Genomic DNA, 9,192 nt, shown 5'->3' on the forward strand with positions numbered 1-9,192 from the left:
GTACGTGTGGCCTTTTTTTTTTTTTTTTTTTTTTTTTTTTTTTTTTTTTCTTACATAGTGCAACTGTCTAATTAGAAAAGAATTAAGAAAGAATGTAGGAAAAGAATCAGAGGCAGAAAGCACACATAACACTGTCAAGCAGTTTTGTTTAAAGCAGGAGCAGAGCAATGGGGCAGAGCATCTGGAAGATGGATATAGGGTAAAAAGGAGAGTTTTTAAGATGGGAGAAATTATGTCATGTTTGATGCTGTTGAGCGTGATCTTTACGGATCATTCTTATTTAGAAAGAAAAACTTAATGATACAGACAGAGACAGAGACAGTAAAATTTCTGGAGCGATGTTCATGAGCAAGTGGGAGAGATGGTGTCTGGAGCACAAATAAAAGGTTTTGTCTTTGATAGAAACACAAACAGTCCATCCACAGTAACAGGAGGTGGGGAAGCAAGTAGGGGCCCAGGTTAGGGTGGGAAAAGGACAAAGATATTGGGAGGAGCTTTGAAAAGTTCTCTTCTTATGTATTATTTGCATTTTCTACTGAGAGTTAGGCTGTGTTGGGAAAAAATAGGAAAACGGTCAGGGACCCCCAGATGTTCAGAATCTTGCCGAGCATGTGCTGTAAATATCCTCGGGTGTTCCTTGTTACTACTTAATGTAATTGCGTATGGGCTCCCAGGTGTCCAGGGTTATGGACTTAAGTATAAAAGACTAACAGCTCTCATCCACAGCGCTTCTCAGAACTCTCAGGGAAGCCGCTAGGACAGTTGCTTCTTGATCTGAATAAAACCCATTCATTTTTTACCCACAGCTCTCAGGACCTTTTTTTTTTTTTCTATTACCTTGCTCATAGACCTGCGTGTGGAGGGTTTGTGACCCAGTCTGTGCAACAGACTCAAGGGGTCTGTGAGCCTTAGCTTGACAGGCTGGATGAGAATCTATATTAAATTTCAGGAAAGAGCAGACATTATAAGATAATCATTCAGGAGCTTGGGAGAGCAAGTTGGGAAATATGGTAGAATTTACCAGTAATGCTTAGAATATAGTTGAGGTTTTGGGGGCATGGATTTAATACGATTTAATGTGACTTTTCTCCCAGTGAAGTAGATTTAATTAGGTTTTGGATTTTTAATTGTGAGAGGAGTAAAAGCTAAGAGTACATATACGTGAGTAATTATAACTGATATGGATTCTTAATTGGTCGAATAAAAACTGAGGACATAAGTGAGTTGTGGTAAGACTATAGATGATCAATGCAGGCGACTGTCAGTTCTGGTTATTACAATTATTAGCTGGAGTCATGTGCTGGTAAGTAGAAGAATATAGCTAGAAATTCAGGCATTGGTTGTCAGGAAATTGGTTGCTTTAAATTTATGTTATGGAGGGTTTGCAGTTGATGAAGACAAGCAGATAGGCATGACATAGAAGTCACTAGGGTAGTTTAGCAAACAGAGAAATGGAGTCAGTGGGACGTGGAGAGGGCAGGAGGGAAGCAAGCCTTTCTCCCACTTCAAACTTAAAGCAGTTTAATTGAGAAATAGAGATTTACACCACGACGGGTGAAGATGGGAAGCTAGCATCGATAAATCAGAGAATCAGGACTCACAGGCAATTCTCACTAGTTTTCTCAGTTGCATGCTGTAGGAAAGTGGGTGATTTTCAAGAGAACAGTTAGGGGGCACTGGCAAAACCTCACGCCCTCTAAAGGCAAATCACCTGTCTGCAGCAGCCACAGTAGCTGTGATTGCTTCTGCTACTCTTCTACTTCCAAATTCTCATATGATTCCTTCAAATTTGCAGAATGGAATTCTGTAGCTTCCAGATCCTGCAGTAGATGAGAAAACATAAATACTAAATGATGCTAAGTTGCCAAAGAAAAATAGGTATAGTTGACTCCTTTGGCTGCGCTTACATCATACCCTTCAACCCATGTTTAAAATAAAGAACCACAGCAGCAACGGCATGTGTGTGTGTGGTGGACATAGAGTGAAGATCTTACATTTGTTAGATACAATGTTATATTACTATTCATTAACGTTTTTAGGAAACCTGGATAACTGGAAGAAATGATTGCACTTATGGCTGTTGGAGGTATTCCCCCATCTTGATTGCTTGTATTGCATCAGTAGTGAACTTGTTGCTCATGTTCCTGTAAACCAGGCCAACTTTTTTTCTTTAGTCACCTGCTTTCAAGGCATTCCCCACGAGGACTCCAGTGAGAAGTCTCAGTGCATCTGAAGTAGGTGCCACGTGGTTCAGATCCAGTGAACATGAAGTTTTCTTGGCGTTAGGACAAGCTTGACACTGACTTCATCTAAAACCTGTCTACCTACTGATAGGATACTAATGGAAATGCCTATCCTTATGGCTTGATGGACCAGATAATGCTGATCTCATTGTAACTACCCATCAGTTCAGGTCACATGGTCACTTGGAATTCTGTGGTCATGCTTTTAATATCTGCCAATGCCCAAAGTGAAATCTAGAATGATTTCACAAAATATGACTAATCACAGGAGAAAGCATACCATTTATTTATATATGTTAATATCAATTTGTATGTTAATATATATTATGTAGAGTAATATACATGTGTTTATATACATTATATGTGTATGAGTCTTTTTTTATTTTTCTAATGAGACTAGAGCCTCCATGGGGCATAGACACAAGGAGATCAGACCATGAATTTGCTGAGTCATAATAATCTACTGAGCTTCCTCTTGTTCTGGTTTTTAAAACTTGAAGTTTACAGTTTACTCAATAAAATAGTGTCTTAGCTGTATTAGATTTTTTTGCTGCTATAGCAAATTATCATAAATTTAGTGGGTTAAAACAACACAAATTTATTCTCTGATAGTTCTCAAGGTCAGAAGTCTAAAAGCAAGGTGTTAGCAGAGCTATGTTTCTTCTGAGAATTTTCAGGGAGAATTCATTCATTCCCTTGCCTTCTCCAGCTTATAGGGCCAACTGCACTTCCTGACTCACAGCCTTTTCCTCCTTGCTGTAGCCCACTTCTCCGTCTTCACAGCACATCACTCTAACAATGACCCTCATGATTACATTGCTCTGACCCTGATAGTTCAGGACAATCTCCTCTTCTCACAACTCTTAACTTAATCACATCTGCAAAGCTCCTTTTGGCCATGTGAGGTAACATGTTCACAGATTCTCAGGATTAGAACATGGAAATATTTGCAGAGAGGACATTATTCTGTCTATCATGGTATTTCACTCTACTTTGATGTGTGCTATTTCCAAAAGCCAAAGAGGTTCAAGTACCATTGTTTCTCATTTTTCTTTGTGAAAAAGAAAAGGCACCATAAGCTTATTTTTCATTTTAGAAGAGTATCTTATGGGGCCGGCCCGGTGGCGCACTGCTACAGTGCGCCGCTTGGGAGTGCGGTGGTGCTCCCGCCGAGGGTTCGGATCCCACAACATACAGACCGGTTCCCGCTCAATGGCTGAGAGAGGTGCGGGCGCAACACCGAGGGTTGTGAACCCGTTGCCGGTCCCGGTCTGGTACGGGGGCAACACTGAGGGTTGCGATCCGTTGCCGGACACGAAAAAAGACAAAAAAAAAAAAAAAAAAGAAGAGTATCTTATTATGTCACAAACATCAGAATCTCAGAAACATGTACCAATGGGTAGGCCCTTCAGTTTTTATGAACAGGTACATTTCTTTAAAAAGCAGTTATTGAAATTTCATTTCATGACCAACATTCCCATTCAGCATGATTTGAGCAATATAGTAAATCAATATTGTAGATCAGGATAATGTAATATGGGACGGTGAGACAATCAAGGTTGCATTAAACTGAACTACAACAAAAAATGTAGAGTTATCAAAGCCCTGAGATAAGATACTGAATGTGTATTGCTGCAAATGCTAGGTTAGAGGAAATTTCTTTGGTAGAACTTGCTAGTTAGTAAAAGGGGGGGGAAAAAAGCCAGTTTGATAGTTTCAAGGTATTCAAGGTATAGAAATCCATTTCAATTCACTCAACTATACACAGTCCAATTGTCAAGTCTCAATATTTGCCAATAAACACGCAAACTTTTCAATAAAAATCATGACAATATTGTAAATTTAATGTGTATTATATTTTAAATACTGAAAATCAAAATATAGACCTGTATTACATCAACCCTTTGGCTAAAAAGGGTAGCAAAATGTCTCCTCAAAGTTATAAAATCCCTCTAGGTTTCTAACCATGTCTCAAATTAAGAACAGAACACATGAACTTGTTATTTCCTTTCTGTAAGATTTCTTGGGTAATAAGAAATGTTAGCCAACCCACAGTTTCTTGTAGTCCTTTCCACAATATTATATTGCGGAAGCTGCTGTTCCCCCAAATCATCATTACTACGTTCAAATCTGAATAGGTTAGCTTTCCTTCTCAGATTGCATTTTATGCAAGGACCAGTATAGTGTAAATAACAGTAGAGTCTAACAGGAAAACATCAGTCGCTCTAGATATTTCAGGCTGAAAGGATTTAATACAGAGAATTAGAGGCATACAGAACTGCTGGAAGGGCTACTACTGTTCAAGAAATCGGGAAGTTTGGAAAGCACAGGAAATATCCATCAATAATCCCAGCTGCTGCAGCCCTGAAGAAGATGATTCACAGAACTCATAGAAGCTTTGGCAAAAGTTAATGTCTGCTATTTTCTAAAAGCCAGCAGTGTAGTCACTCTTGCCAGTGGAGCGATAATGGCTCCTGCTTCTTTTCCCCTTTCAATCTTGCATGTCATTGGCAGAAATGCAATTAGCAGACTTCCAGTTTTTGCAGTAAGGGAATAGGAGTGGTGTTAGGTGCTTAATCCCCAACAGACACTTGAGCACACACGTTGAAACCCTTTCAACCATGTGAAGAGCAATGTTGGAAAGAAGTACCATTAGAAGGAGGTAAGTCTTTAAGGAATAAGGGAGAGATCATAAGCTGGATTTTGTTTTTAGTTTTTAAAATTATTTCTTAAAGCTTATGTCACCATCTCTTCATATGAAATGTTGTTCTTTTTCTTTTTTTACGTTCTATCACTGTCACATTTTAAGTTATGTTTTGCTAACTTTATAAAAATCAATTAGAAGTTCCCACTTGTCTCTTATGTCTGAAAGAGTTTCAATTGCATGTAAATTAATTGTACCTTGAATGTTTCAAATACTAAATATTTTAAAGCAACTTCTGTTAAAATTAAATCTGCTTAGGGAATTTTTTAAACAAAACTGACAGCTCTTTAATTTTCGTCTCTAATCTTGTCATACAGTTTTTCTGCCTCTTTTTATTCAACTAGACATTTCCCATTTTTAAAAAATGATCATTAATTTTATACACCTTTCCCTGTTTGCTAGCATGGATTTTACATGAATACTTTCATTTTGGAAAGCGATATTGCCTGGTTATTAAATACTGTTAATTAAATACTGTGGGCTTTGAGGTGAAAGTACCAGCTCCCACCTGCACTGGTTTGTGTTCTTTAACTGATTAAGCTGCTGTGTGTCCTGTATTTTCCCACTTGGTAGCTGAGAGTACTATCAGTAGTCATCTCACAGGGTTCACTGTGATGACAAATGAAATAGTTCATTATACTCAGTACATAGTATGATCCAAGTTGACAATCATTATAACGACTGTTTATAACAGAAAACAAGCTTGTCTTTGCTCTTAAGTCCAGACAGACAGGGTTTTAAGATCTGGCTTTTAATTCTTTATGAAAAGGAAAAAGAATTGTTTTTATCCTCTGTAGGGAAAGTGAAGGAAAATGGTTAAGGCCTCTCAGATGTTCAGAATCTTGCCGAGTATTTTATGTGAATATTCACGTGAGCCCAGATGTTCCTTGGCTATTGTCTGATGTAGACAGACGTGGTCACCCAGGTGTCCTGGGTTATTTGGCTTGAGTATAAAGGAAAAATGACTCTGGTCTACAGGCCTCCCCTCATGCCCTGGGTCGGGGGGCCACAGGGAGGCTGCTACTGCTACTGGACGCTGTTGCTGCCACGGCCCCCAGGACCCTCTGAGAGGCCACCACCACCGCTGCTGCTGCTGCTGCTGGATCTGTAGACTACTGCTGCTGAGGAAGCTGAGGACTGAGCTTGTGTCATCTGCCATTGACTCCCAGGATCTTTCCCAATTACTCAGCTCGTGGATTTGCGTGTGAGGGGTCTGGTGACCCAGACAGGCATATGACGGGTCTGGTGACCCAGTCTGTATATGAGGGTTCTGTGACCCAGTCTGTATATGAGGGGTCTGTGACCCAGTCTGTATATGAGGGTGCTGTGCACAGTCTGTACAACAGGTTTTGAAGGGTTTGTGAGCCCTAGCCCTAACTCCGACAATATACCTTCTTTTATTCTATACCTCATAGTTCACAGCTTTTCTATTTGATTGCTTGTTCTATTGTCTGATGTAGACAGACGTGGTCACCCAGGTGTCCTGGGTTATTTGGCTTGAGTATAAAGGAAAAATGACTCTGGTCTACAGGCCTCCCCTCATGCCCTGGGTGGGGGCCACAGGGAGGCTGCTACTGCTACTGGACGCTGTTGCTGCCACAGCCCCCAGGACCCTCTGAGAGGCCACCACCACCGCTGCTGCTGCTGCTGCTGGATCTGTAGACTACTCTGCTGAGGAAGCTGAGGACTGAGCTCGTGTCATCTGCCATTGACTCCCAGGATCTTTCCCAATTACTTAGCTTGTGGATTTGCGTGTGAGGGGTCTGGTGACCCAGACAGGCATATGACGGGTCTGGTGACCCAGTCTGTATATGAGGGGTCTGTGACCCAGTCTGTACAACAGGTTTTGAAGGGTTTGTGAGCCCTAGCCCTAACTCCGACAATATACCTTCTTTTATTCTATACCTCATAGTTTACAGCTTTTTTATTTGATTACTTGTTTTGGGAGGGGTTAATTTTTTTTTTTTTCATTCTAAGATGTTGCGGAGCAGTTGGGGGGGCGGGGGAGAAGGGAAGGAGGTAGAAAATAGGGTGAGAGGAGGAAAAAGGGGAGGGGCTTGGTCAAGGTCCACGGCACGCCCCTCATTCCAGCAGGGGAGACCAGGTGGGTTCCAGCGGCAGCTCAGTGGTCTTGCTGGGCTGACTGCAGGTGTATGGGGAGGGCATGGTTGAGGCCTTCAGCAGCCTCTTTGCCCTTGCTCAGCAGCCCGGGGCATTTCCTATGGGGGTTGTCGCTGGTCTGGGTGTGGTCTTTGGGGCGGCATGGCTGAGATCCACGGCCCTTCCTCCTCCCTGTCTTAGGAGCCCAGGGGGGCTTCTGGTCCTTCTAGGGTTTATAGGTGTTCTTTGGTGGTGTGTGACCTTTACTAGTCAATATCAGACTTCATCTCTGGTCTGTGTATATTTTGTCTTTTCTTTCAGTTCTGTGTTGGATTATTCACTACTCCCACCACTTAAATTCTGCCCTGGAACTAATTTGTTCTCCTTTGCTTACTTCTAAAATGGGGGAACTTCCTGTGGGGACCAGCTCTTGAGCTCTGTGGTTGAGCTAAATTGTTGCTTTGCTGCTATTTCCCTGGGGAAGGCTTTTTGTGCAGCTCAGGTATTAATTGTTGAGCTTGTATGTACTTCTGGGACTCATGAGGTCTGGTACACCTGGGTTGTGTGAAAACTCTGGTCTAGGCCTGAGTCCCTTCAAACTGTACCCCCTGATCAGTCTTCACTGAGTGGTCCTGTGCCAATGGGGGGGGGGCAGATCATTTGTCTGTGCTGTGCCCCAATGTTTCCCTCATGGCCTGTCTCCCCCACTGCCTACACTCCAAACACCTCCCATGGGACAAGCCGTGCACCAGTGCCTTGTGATGACTCAACTGGCCTCTGAGTGGCTCCTTTTTTCTGTTGTCTGTGGCCCTCACTCCTATGTGGGTCCACGGAAACTCTGTTAGTGGTCTTGCTGGTCTAGGAGCCACCAAGACCCTCTTCTCCTCTGCTGCCTCCAAGCAACTTCATCCGAAGGGCACAGCTGAGGCTTTGGCCAGCTTCTGCTCCATGAGCTCAGCAGTTCCAGCCTTGAAGTGGCTGGAGCTTGAAATAGTTGGAGCAGTCCTTTCTTTCTCTCATCGTAGCTTTTGCTGTCTTCGTAAACTCTGTCTCTCCTCCTCTTCCCCTGAGCTGCAAAGGCCCCAGCTTGGCTGTCATTGCTTTTTAATAGTTGTAAATTGGTTGATTTGTGGGAGAGAGTGACACTGGGCACTGTCTATTCCTCCATCTTCACCAGAAGGCTTGCTTACTGGTTTGCTTTCTTCCTTTGTTCTCCTAAAGTCAAATGACTTTGGTGAGACAGTCAGGCCACATTCTATACAATATAAGTCCCCACGTCCAGCCTTCCCCTTGGCCTAGACTCTCCTGGGAGGCTAATTGGAGATCTTGAGACCGCATGGCTTTTAAAAATCCTTTTTAGCAAACTTGTTTTAGTTCACTTCTTGAACTCATCTACTGACTGACTGAATCCCTTATCTGTTCTTCCAGGAAGAAAATGTCCTGGCAGAGAAACTGGCCCAGTTCATGGAATGGTGCCATAGAATTCAAGTTTTATTGTTTGGTTTTCCTATATCAAGCAATCCCTGAATGTCTATCTTGTGATCTGGTCACTTCTCTTACAATATCCTATCAGTAAAGCAATCATAAATATATGAAGACAAAACACAAAAGCAGATGGGTTTGGTTTAAAGTGTATACATAATACATCCTGGTTTTCACACCCACTCTCTTACTCTATGAGTTATAAAATAGATATGAACATATTAATAACAAATTTGCCCATATCTATGGCTTCTTCTTTACCAATTCTTTAATAACATTACAACCACATTTGTTAGGATTTCCTTTTCATTCTAATACTAACCACTGAGAGTATATCATTTAGTATTTTTACCCTTGCACCTTTCACACATTCAATAATTCATAAAGTAATTCAGAAAAGGCACCTATTGAGTGACAGTCATTTTACTAGTTTTAAGGCATACAGAAGTATACAGAGTTATTCCTGCTGGAGGAAGTGGAAAACAGTCAACTATTATATAACATGTTAAGTGCTAAAATGCAGGGCAATTTAAAATGTTATGGGCTCAGAAGAAACCACAGAAACATGGCATGAACGTGGGAAAGCAAAAGAAAGCAAAGGAGTATACAACCATGCAGCAAATGCTTAGTCTCAGAGAGAAGGATAGATCAAAACATCATAAT

General features: G+C 41.7%; 1 pseudogene; it reads left to right on the forward strand.

Annotated features, from left to right (window-relative positions):
* The first annotated feature begins 9,099 nt into the window (after positions 1-9,099).
* The window catches only part of LOC103602442, a 1,147-nt pseudogene continuing 1,054 nt past the window's right edge, over positions 9,100-9,192 (forward strand).

Source organism: Galeopterus variegatus, unplaced genomic scaffold (assembly GCF_000696425.1).
Source record: "Galeopterus variegatus unplaced genomic scaffold, G_variegatus-3.0.2 Scaffold4153, whole genome shotgun sequence".
NCBI lineage: Eukaryota > Metazoa > Chordata > Mammalia > Dermoptera > Cynocephalidae > Galeopterus > Galeopterus variegatus.